Here is a 12,815-nt window from a genome sequence, read left to right on the forward strand (position 1 = left end):
TGGCCTCCAGTTACCCGCCACTCCACCCCCATTCCCTGTCCCCACTGGCTCCCAATCTCTTTCACCAAGCTCCTCGTCCAATCTCAGTCTTCCTCCTGCCCTCCAGAATTCATTGACCCAATCTCTTTGCCCAGCCAGTCCCAGTTCTCCTCCTGCACACTGCCTTTTAGTCATATCTGTCTCTCCTCACCACCTTTTCCCTGCTTCAATGGCTCTTAGTTCCTGTCTCCTTGCCCACCCAGGACTAGCCCCCCATCCCAACTCCCAGTCTCACTCTTTCCCTACAGCCAGCCTTTAGTCCCAGTCTTCCCCGCCTCTTTGTCCCAATCTACTTCCCCCACCCACGCCACTCTGACTCTTGTCTGCTCTGCATGCAAATGAGGCAGCTTCCTTCTCCACACTGTCTGGCTCAACAAGGGGTCATTGAGAGTACCCGAGAGAGACACATTCTTCCTGCTCCCAGTTCAGGTGATCGGACCCAGATCCAGCATTTCCCACAGGAGCCCAGAACTGCAATTGCAGAGAAAGTTTTGCTCAGCCCCAGGCAGGAGCATGCCCAGAGAGGATTGAATCATAGAGGAATTTAGCGGCTAAAATCTTAAGTCTCTACTGAGAATGTACAAACTGCAGTTTTTCAAAGGTTTACTACTTGGGCAAATTTGGGCAAGTTTTCACATAGAAGGCAAAAGACACATGCCTCACGCAGATTTCAAGTCCCCGCTCCAACCCATTTATAATTTTTCCCTAGCCTTATTCCCAGATACAGCTGAACCATTTTGGCTGAAAATTTTCCAGAAAAATTCAATGTGAGGCAGATATTTGATATGGAGAATTTCAACCCAAATGGTTAAAGTTTGGCAAAGTTATAAGCAGCTGAAAATATGCTCATATAATGGGAAGCATTAATAATAGGTGTGCTACCAACCCTGACTATAATAAGGAAAGGTCCAGCCATTTTAAGTGTATCTATTTTAGGGGTGGAAAGGTTTAACTAGAACAATTATTAAACTGTTTAGCTAAACCGGTGGAATTTTCTAGTATACTGAAGGCTTTATTTAATAATTTCTTAGCAGTCTGTCACAGTAAGCATGCTATGTAACACTACATCTTCAGAGAGCTTTACAAACACTAATTAATCCTCACAACACCACTGTGAGGTAGCAAATGATCATCCTTCCTATTTTACAGATGGGGAGACCTGGTTACAGTTACATATTTTATCTATCATGGCAGTGCCAAAAATGGTGCTTTCCTGACATACGGGAATAGACATCGCCTGTCCCAAAGAGCTTACATTCTAATAGAAGACATGATACGACACATGACAGCTACCGCAACATGTGGGGTAACTAGGAGCCTGAGTGTTACAAAAAATAAGGTCATGTGGTTATTTTGTAGTTTTGCCCACTTTCTGAGTCAAGGCACCCTGGTAAAATGCAGTTGTCTTGTGATTCAGTTCCAATTTGTCATGTAGACAGGACCTGAACCACGTTTTCAATGTTTTAGCCTCGTTAGGGAACATTGTAAAGGTCCTGTTTCTACTTCTAACTGGAAATGTGTTATAGCTGGGTCAGATAACAACCATGTTGTAACTGGGTTCCCTCATTTAGTTGTAACTCTAGTGTAGATGGAGGTGGAGGAGTGGGAGTGGAATTTGTGAGTTGCCCAGCATCACACAGTGAATTAGTGGCAGAGTCTGGAGTTGAATTTGAGAGTTCCTGGCCCCCAGTCCTTTGCTTCGTCCACTAGTCTCCAACTCTCCTCTAGTGTTATAAAGAGAAACTTAAATGTTGAGGAGAAATTAACACAATACACCTGTACTGACTTGAACATAGAAAAGCTGGGGAAGATCCAAGTGTAAGGTTTCAGCAAAGTGGCAACAATATTAATGTTGCAATAGCATGCTGGAAGCTTTTGTATTTAATTTTCTTGCTTTCCTAGAAAACAAAGGATTCAAAAAGACAGATGTTGAAAAGCAAAAGACAATTGTTGACAAGTTGTAATATCCTTTGCTAAAAATATCTAGCGAGCTATAGTTTTCATTTTAATATATGTACCTTCTTACCTTAGGGGGAAAAAAGTTCGGTTTCTAGCTTTGATCACTATATAGTGTGTGACCTGGAGATTTAATGGGTCAACTGAAAAGAATAACTTGAGCTGTTCTTTGGTTTAAGATGGTCTCCATGGATGCCTGTTTTGCATGAATGTGTTATTAAACATGGAATTTTTACAAAATAACTCATCGAAATGTTGTCTTCTAAATAAACTTTCATGGCAAGAAAACATGAATAAATCACATCTGAGCAATAGCAGTGAAGGACAAAAGATTGAAGATGCATGATTTAGTAACACAAATGTGGTCTTGTGTTTTACAGTTCCTCCAGTGAATACATATGAATGTTAGACTAGTAGGCGACCTATATTGAAATAGAATTTTTTGCTAAACTCTTTTAATATTTTTATGAAGTATCTTGGGCAGGGCCGGCTCCAAGTAGCCAAAAAAAAAAAAAAAAGCCGCGATCGCGATTTGCGGCGGCAATTCAGCGGAAGGTCCTTCGCTCCTGACCGTCCACCGAATTGCCGCCGAATAGCTGGAGGTGCCTCCCCTCTCCCGAGCGGCCGCCCCAAGCACCTGCTTGGCAAGCTGGTGCCTGGAGCCGGCCCTGATCTCGGGTCACCCTAGTGACCACTAATTGCTTGCACAGCATGCTGGAGAAGTGTTGGATTTCTGGGCCCAATCTCTTACTCTTCAGACACTCAAGGGTTGTCAGTGCATAGGACAATGCACATAGCCTTAGCAGGAGGGAATGCTTCTGTGAATCCCCAACAGTGGTTACATCAGTCAATTAAAGAGCTGTGTCAGTGGCATCCTATCCAGTACCTCTTGACTGGAGGTAGGGTGGATATGACACAGTATGTATGATGGATATTAAAGTAGAGTGGCAAATGGGGAGGATACCCTGGAGTCAGTGAGGAAGGAGGGGGACCTCTTCCCTATGAAAGCCTTCCGCTGTACTCACCATCACAGCCTGAATACAAAAAAAAAAAAATCAGTGTGTGCTATTCTGACTCACATATAACCCAATATTTTATTAGGCTTTTCCAGATTCACGTGAGAAGTACCCCAAGCTGTCAAAAAGGTTGCCATCAATTGTGGTAGAGCCAACTGAATCAGGGGAAGTTGAAAGTGGAGAGCTACGCTGGCCACCTGATGACCTGAAATCCACGGAAGACAAGAATCCCCTTGCTGACCAAAGAGTCTGTGTTCAACAGCAGCAAATGGATCTGGAAAGTATGAATTCATGATCCTCATTTTCCACTATAGAAAAATGACATTTCCAGACAGGGTAACATGTTGGAATTCATTGCTGATATTCAGAAGCCACTAAATGTGTAGTTAGATACTACAGGGACAGGTGCCTTAGAAATACCTGAGATGAATATAGCTATATTTAAGAAATGAACAATCAAGGTTAGCTGCTGAGCATCTGAAATGCCTAAAACTCAAGTTTACCACTGATCATTCAAATGGCTAACAGCCAGCTTATTGCACATTATTAGCACTTCACTCTGAACTGGGAAACAAATCTGTCAACAGTCATAATCCCCTTCTATTTATATATCTAAAAGCCTAGAAGCAAAGTTTTTAATAACTGTATGTTTCCAAAGCATCACTGTGTCACTGAAACTTGCATTAGTTCAGCATACACGCTAACACGTACATATATTATGACTAATAGTGTCACTGGGTGGTAAATATCTGGCTAAAAGATATAAACGTGTAAGAATGTAGTTCTTACATGAAGTCCTACATTATGTAGATTGTTATAGATAGCCCTTTTTTCTTGGCCTCAAGTATTCTACTATCTTCTTAAACCTTTATGTAGTTTGCATTTAAATGCATCAACATTGGAATCCCAAACCGCATGCCCTTCTTACTCCAGATGCCTGCTGACTTCAGTAGGCCTGCCTGTGAGAATAGTGGTTGCAGGATGAGGCTGCATAATCTTTCTTCAGTGCACGCACCCCCCTTTATCTCCAAAAACTGAGCAAGGACAAATAGTTCTGTTCTTGAAATCAGTCAGACCATTCACCATTTCAGTCAATATTTTGGGGTATTAGGCTGGAGGCAACAGAAGAATATAATCATTCTGTCTGCGTCAAGAGGAAGTGTTAACATGATCTGTATTCAAAAATCTGGTCTGCACATCATGACCACAACATTCTTCTGAGACTTGTACCAAGTATCTGAGTACTTGTCCACTTCCTTGGTAGTGGAAGGCCTAATAAATCTGATTTATAAGGCATACTCCTGTAGTCCTTACTCAGCCAATACACTGCCGTTGACTTCAGTGGGCATTATAGCTTAAACAAGAGGACTCAGTACTTCTCCATTTGCAAAATATCAATTTTCAGTTTCTGCAGTCACCTGTAAAGTCTAGTGGCTGTGAAGTTAGTGTTTCCTATTTTGGATTTCACAGCTGGTTTGCAAGTACAGTTAATTACTAATTCCAAGTCTGAGCCCATAATACATATCATCTGCTTCAGTGAACACAGTGAAGCAAGTAAGGTTATCGTAGTCCTATGGGGAAATAAACACCAATGAACTGTTTCTTTACAGATATTTTAGCACATCCAGCTCCAGAAGTGGAAGGCAATACAGATAACATTGAAAGCAGAACTGCAAAGGATGACTAGGAACTCCACGGCCTCAGAAGTGAAACTTCATTGTGAATGTTGTTGAAAAGCTAACACATTCTGAAGACGTGTCAAAGTAATCTGTATTTAAATCTGCAAAGGTTTTATTTAGTTAGTACATGGTAAGAAGTGTATGGGCTTTAGAACTGTTCTTTTGAACATTTAATTTTTCAGGCTGGGATTCATACTATTTGTTTAAATTTTCCTTAGGAAACAATGGGACACATTAGGAAATACATTCGTTACTGTGGGATCACAAAGCGAAAATGCTCACAATTTTAATTAGCACATTTTAGTGGATTCGCCTTAGAGCCAGGCTGCTTTCAGGTATTAACAGCAGCACAAAGGGTTTGAATTTCTACAGAAGGAACATGTTAAAATCTAAAACCTTTCTTGTTTTTAGCCATTTAAAACTAGCACTGTGATATTATGGACAATAGATGTAATATAATGTCACCCTTTGACTTTGTAACTTTTTGTATAGAGACACAAGTGTAACATTTGCATACGTGGCTACACAGAAATTGAAGACGACCTTTACAGATGCAGAAAAGAGCAGTACTCTCCCTTTGACCAATCTCTGCAAAGTCAAATGAACCAGCCTCTTATTAACTGTATTTTAAACAAGGAGCAAAAGTTTTAGAAATGCTTTGTTGATGTACAATTCTTGAACCGGAATAGCTAGTCTCTGGTGTTTGTGAAGTGAGACTGTTTATTGTAGATTTGATGGGGTGGACTGTGCTGTTTGTGCACACACTTCAGGGTCCAGATTCAGCCCTGGTGTAACAGAGTGTCATTCTCCACCAACGCCAGTAGAAATGGCCCCTGCTTACACCAAGGCTGAATTTGCCCCAAGATGTTAATAGGAACTGTTGTGACTATTCTTTCATTATGTTTAGTGTATCGAAAATAAGTACAGAGGCCCAAACCATTCCGCCTCGACCTGCGATAGTGGGGGACCTCAATGGTACCAGCCTTCCTCTGGACCCTGTGCGCCAGGGGAGGGAGTAAAGATAGGACAGTTTGTGGTAGGAATGAGTGGGGGTAGTGCTGGGTAAATGCATATCATCCCCCATCTCGCCCTGTCATCGTTAATCAGCTAAAGTAATATGGGCTAGAGTTGCATTATCTCTTCTGCTGAGTTCTTGGGTGCAGGTGCAGCCAGGGTGAGGCTTTGGTAGCACAGCTCCAATGGAGCCATCTCCTGGGGGCCAGAGCTGGTGCTGGGACACAGGACCTCCAGGGATGGCCCTGGGCTCCCCTGGATTCTCCATATCGGCCATGTCTGGGGATGGGCCCTACAGCCTTCTCTGTTGGGGGCAAAGCTGGCTCCCCAGACAGGAGCCTTACAGAGATTCCCTGTCCTGGGGCATCCATGGGAGGTGATGATCTGGGCCAGAAATATTACCAACTGGACAGTGTTTGATGGAGGATATGCATACATTCAGCAGGATTCCACTCTTCAACTGACAAATGCCCTGTAAACTATGGAATTAGAACTGTCCACATCTCATTCCTTTTCAGGACTGGATGGGTCCTGTATTTCCAGTTAAAGTCTCAGCTGGAAAAAGCAGCTTGTTACAGATTTAAAGAAATAATACAATTTCTTCCAGCATTTACTCTGTTTACTTTCAAGTGCATTCTTTTGTCCAGTAATAGTTTTCTCTAGAGGAAGCTTTTCAGTGTGTGATGATCAATAAAATTTACTGGCCAGATGTGTTAATAAGATAATTTTATACATTCTTAGCCACCAAATTTAATATATTTACGTACAAAGAATTCTGTGGAATGAATGTTTATAAGTACAAAGGAAAGAGACTATTTTACTTCAAAGCAACATTAATGTATGTATATGTATATAGTTCACTATTTGGGGTGTTTGGGATTTGTGACCATTTTATAAGCAGCGTAGTATAGTTATGATGTAATATTTGGTTGAACTTTCCTCTTAAAACCTTTATAACAATCTGTTTTGCCTTTTGCCTTGGACTCTCATACCTTTTCTGTCACAAAATGAGCTTGTTGGCTGAATGGGATTCTGGCTAAAGACTATCCAAAATTCACAACAGAACCTGAAGCTTTGAAGAATGCCTCATAACCCTCTGCAGTGCCTGGCTGCTGAGTCTTGTCAGCCCCTTCTGCCTGGTGGTCTTAGTGGCACTGCTCTTACAAAAAACAAAACAAAAAAAAGTGAGAACAAACTCAAGATTTTTGTTTGAGTAACACATTGAGTACCCAGGGACCAGACATGGAGGCAGTGATAACACAGCACTGACAGGAGCAGGGCAGTAGGGCCTAAGTTGGTATGATCTACATCACTTCCACTATGACAGAAAAAAAAAAAAACAGGTAGCCAACCGCAGCAGTGAGGCAACTGAGTCGGTGTGTGGCATGCTCTAAAACACTGGATTTTTGCTTTCCTTTTCAAGAATTTTCACAACATTCTGGAAAAACCCTGAGTTTAGCTCTGAGAATTCACTGACGTAATAACCTGCAGCTTTGCCCAACTGTACTTGGGGTGACATTAAACATGCCACTTCATTTATTTTTCTTTTCAAAATGGAAAAACTTGATTATTCCCCACTATTTTCTTTATGCTTTTGAATACTTACCCTTTCTTATCACATATGGGCCTTATCCTGTTTCCAGCTGAAGACAAAGGGACTTGCCTAAGCACTCTTCCCGGGAAGCACAAAAAAAACCCTCTAGGCATAAATTGGCAGGATAGCCACCCAGTATTACCTTTTTCATTGAATTACATAAGACTACAGCCCATACAGAGTTGCTGTACTTTCTCACCCGTTCAACCTAATCATTTTCCTCTTCCCTGTTTCCTCTTGCTCCTTTTAAGCATTTTAATTGAAGTGAATGGATTCTTAAAATGAAAGCTTTCTACTAAAGCCAAATGGCCACAGTTTAACAAAGTCACAGACAAAAAAAAAAAGTTTGTATTTTCTTGAAAGTAGGCCAGAGACTCTAAAGAAAAGAGCAAGGTGGAAAGAGAGCAAAATGTTTTTAAAAAGCAAGCCCTATTTCTTCAATTTGCAGGTCTGTATGTGTCAAATTATGTTGTCTCTGTACAACAGTGTTGTCTATCTGAAACACAATGGTTATTTTGTATTTTTTCTGGATGAAAAAAAAACTTTGTAGGAACTAAAAAAAGACCTTGTCATATTTTTCTAGTCTAGCTTATAGTATAATATTTCATGTAGTGTGGAAAAAAAGTTTTATGGAATAAGACATTGTTAGATTTTGCTCTATTTCAGTTCTTTCCAATTTTGTAAAATGTCATCTGTATATAACATTCAACTACTGTATGTCCCATAGATGTATTACACAATTTAGTCTATTAAAAGCCTATAATAGACCTATTTGAAGAGCTGGTATATCAAAGACTTCTTGCTTGAAAAATACAAAATGGCAGTTGGGGGTCTGCGTTTCCCATTCCACATATAATACAGAAGCCATTTTAGTTAGGGTACATCTACACTACAGGGGGGAGTCAATTTAAGATACGCAAATTCAGCTACGTGAATAGCGTAGCTGAATTCGGCGTATCGCAGCCGACTTACCCTGTTGTGAGGACGGCGGCAAAATCGACTTCTGCGGCTTCCCGCCGGCAGCTCTTACTACCACCTCCCCTGGTGGAGTAAGAGCGCCGATTCGGGGATCGATTGTCGCGTCCCAACGGGACGCGATAAATCGATCCCCGAGAGGTCGATTTCTACCTGCCGATTCAGGCGGGTAGTATAGACCAGGCCTTAGTCAGTTAAGCAAACTCATGCCCTGAAAACTGAATGTTCTCACATTGTTTTTTATGCAGTTAATGGCCACTTTCCTTTGTATAAACTATTCTAAATTCAATTTCAGTTCCATATATACAGTATTTACCATTTCCCCTCTTTTTACTAGAGCTATTCCCAGACAAGGGAACTCAAAATTCACTGGTTATGTCTTGTCTTTAAAATGATAAAGGATTGAATTTCTCCTGTTTAAGCAACCTTCCTAGTTCTGTTGCCCTGTGTTACATGAAACTCTAGCAATAGGCCAGCTGGCTCATTTTCATTTATCTTTTAATACAATGCACATTTTAAACACTTGTTTTAAAGATTGTTGTAGAGCCCAATAGGGACTAACATTACTGGAAGCTCTGTGCTTATGCTGGAAAAGCAGCGTCATGCAGCAGAAAAGATGAAAGACTGGGATAATCCATCATGGAACTATGTTTTCCAAAAATGTCATGTTACCAAAAGGATAAAGATCATGAAACTTGAGCACTGGACTCTCTGTCAATCATGCTTACAATTATCGAGAGATTCTATTCAAAAAGGAAGCAGGCAAGGTTGTAACACTTTGTGGTATGTGTGTCAGTGAAGCAGAAGACATACGGAGATCCTGCAAATGATAGCTTTACCTCAGTAAAGACTGGGATTTACTTTCTGGCTGTTCTATGCTAGCTTGTGGCATAGCTCTGGGGAGGCTGCCTGCCATCTGTTTACATGTTTATGTGGCCCCCATCGTGGTAGTACTTCAGCAACTCACAAACTACCTAATTTAGGCCCCAAACACCCCCACCATATTCTCTCCAGTTTATAGACAGGAAACTGAAGTACAGCATGTATGCAGTGACTGTCCCAAATTCATCCAAGAAGCCTGTGGGTGAGCCAGACCCAGGTCGCGCGCACGCGCGTGTGTGTGTGTGTGTGTTGAGAAAACCCTATAACCCATCTTGCTTATCCTAGCATGATTCTTATTGTTACATTTCAATGTGTTAGTCTAAGGACAATGAGTAGTTTTACCTTTAATTAGGATGAGGCATGAGGACATCATTAGACTTTTACCAACCTACCCAATAGATATATTTAAAAAACTAACTAAAATCCAGCTCAGAGTCTCAAATCTGACAAAGATTTGGGGGGGTCGCGTGGATAATCAACTGAACATGAGCTCCCAATGTAACACTGTGACCAAAAGCGATCCTGGGATGCATGAACAAGGGAATCTCAAGTAGCAGTAGAGAGGTTATTTTACCTCTGTATTTGTCACTCGTGACCAGTCCTGGAATCCTGTGCCAGTTCTGGTGCCCACAATTCAAGAAGGATGTTGATAAATTGGAGAAGGTTCAGAGAAAAGCCATAAAGGATTAGAACACATGCCTTATAGTGACAGAACCAAAGAGCTTAAGCTATTTGGCTTAACAAAGAGAATTAAGGAGTGACTTGATTATACACCTCTACCCCAATAGAATGCGGTCCTCAGGAGCCAAAAAATCTCACCGCGTTATAGGTGAAACCGTGTTATATCGAACTTGCTTTGATCCGCTGGAGTGCGCAGCCCCCCACCCCCACCGCAGCACTGCTTTACCGCGTTATATCCAAATTCGTGTTATATCAGGTCGTGTTATATCGGGGTAGAGGTGTAGTATATGTATCTCTACATGGGGAACAAATATTTAATGGTGGGCTCTTCTATCTCACAGAGAAAGCTGTGGCATGATCCAGAGGCTGGAAGTTGAAGCTAAACACATTCAGACTGGAAATAAGGTGTAAATTTTTGCAAGTGAGGGTAATTAACCTTGGAACAATTTACCAAGGGTTGTGGTGAATCACTGACAATTTTTGAATCCAGATTAAGTGTTTTTCTAAAAGCTATGCTCTTGGAACTATTTTGGGGAAGTTCTGTGACCTGTGTTATGCAGGAGATCTGACTAGATGATCACAATGGTCTCTTCTGGACTTAACATTACATGGATTTCATAGATTCTAAGTGCTACCATTTTCATGAATATTTATTCATTTATTTATATTCAGCCTTCTACTTATTGGTGTCTCCTCTGTGATGTATGCTTCTTGACATTTTTATGTGAAGGCTAAAACACCTCTTTCAAGTGAAGTGGCCTTTATTTAAGGCACTCTCAGGGATGGATCTGATTGTTATGGTGCATTGTGCTAAAAAGTGTCGCTTTTGTACCAAACCACGTCCCATTAACCCCAATACAGAAGATATCTAGCATAAAACATTTGGAAGTATGGGAGAATCTTATGTATCCACAGTCATACATTTTAGCCCAATGTATTTCACATGAGCAACACATCTGACATCCCCTATTTGGTAGAAATTGGTCCTGAGTTTACATCTAATGAAAGTTTTTTATACCATATCATCGGAACTTCATTTGGTGCTTACGATCTTTCAATCTCCAATCCAGCATAAAAGTCAATTTTCTACTGGATGAAAACTCTTATCTTATCTGATATCTGTTCAGAGGAGTGACTCCCATGGTAAGCAACATATTCCTCAGGTTCACAGTATAGAGCTGCTGCTCATTTCCTTCTTTCCTGCTACAGCATAGATTGGAAGAATGCTCTTCTTTATAGTTTGAGAATATACATTCATTTCTTACATCCCAGGTACAGTATCTAGATTCTAATGAGCTCACTTGTGCCAACAAGGACACACTCTGGGCTATGTTAAATGGGCTTCCTTGTTGTTTTTTTTAAGCTCACTCAGTTCTAGACATTTGGATTTTCAAATAGGGCTATCTACACTACCAGCTGGATCAACGGGCAGTGATCTATCCAGCGAGGGTCGATTTACCATGTCAAGTATAGACGTGATAAATCAACCGCTGATCACTCTAGTGTCCACTCCGGTATTCCACCTCAACAAGAAGCACAAGGGGAATCAACGGGAGAGCTAAGTACATTATTCACGTAGCTGAAATTGCTTAACTTAGATCGATCCCCCCCATAGTGTAGACCAGTCCTAAGTGTCTCCTTTCCTCATAAATGTCAATTTTTTGTTGAAAAAACAAAAGCTGAAAATGTTTCAGTTTTTCAACAAAAAGTTGAAATGTTCTTCTTAAAATCTTGATGAAAATGAATTTTTTTGAACAACAACAACAAAATCCCCAATGTTTTCCAACCAGCTCTATCAAAAATATTTGTGATCTAAGAAAACTCCGGCCTGTCTTATACCACGTAACTAAAACTGATGAATAGGAATCCAATTACATGGAATCTTCAGCCAACCAGAATTATTATCCCTCACCCCGGTCTCCCTTATATGGTCATGCACACTTTGAGGCTCTGGACCTTCCATTACAGGGGACATGTGAACGTTTTCACGCCCTCTGACAATTCACACACATAAAGCATGGGATTTGTTTAAAATGCGAACAATTGTATTCCAACAATTGGTCAGGGATATGAAATCAAGCCAAAGCTCAAGTTTGTTTTTGTAAATGGATTGTGACAACCTTTTTGTATGCACTGGTGATTTAATTTATAAACAACATAAAATATCAAGGACTTTTCATGTTTTCCAACATATCTGATGCATTCGAATACTATACAGTACATGTTACTTTTTTAATATGTAGTGTTGGCAGGAGAGCTCATGTTCAGCCAAATGAGGTAAATTCAGTATGAGCAGAAGAGCAGAACCCAGCAGATCCTGACTGGGCAGAAGCGGTGACAGAGGGAATTGCCTCCATGGCATGGTCTCCGCTTTGCCTTCACTTGCAGGTTTTCAGATGCGATGAGAGTCCACAGCTCCCATTTATTTCAATTGAAGTTTTATGATCTCAGGACCAAGGAAAATAGACTCAAAGGGCAATTTCCACTGACTTCAATGGTGACTGGATCAGGCCCTGACTGTTCCACATTGGACACCCAACATTGGTGGGCACTTGAAAACGTAGGACCTGACCTTTCCATGCCTCAGCTTCTCCATTTATAACATTTTCAACTACCCCAAAGAGGTGTTGCGAGGCCTCATACATTAATGTTTGCAGCATTACCAGGTCTTGTGATTACCACAGCTCGGGCAGTTTTTGACCTGGCTCAAGAGAACATGATGAAAGGTGCCAATTCACGAATTTTCCTTTACTCAAAATGGCCACCATCTCCTATTACTATCAATGTGGCTGCAGCCAGCAAGGTGGCTGCCATTTCCCTACAGTCTATCTGCATATGGGAGTGAGGCTGCTCTTGATAAACCATCTCCCATTTTTTTCAATTAGATTGAAGCCATGCCCATAGGCAAAATGGCTGCCACTCTATGGTTTGGGGGACTGGAGAGGACCCAGGGATTGTGAGGAGCAACAGAGACACTGT

Source organism: Chrysemys picta, chromosome 4 (assembly GCF_011386835.1).
Source record: "Chrysemys picta bellii isolate R12L10 chromosome 4, ASM1138683v2, whole genome shotgun sequence".
In the NCBI taxonomy this organism is placed as follows: Eukaryota; Metazoa; Chordata; order Testudines; family Emydidae; genus Chrysemys; species Chrysemys picta.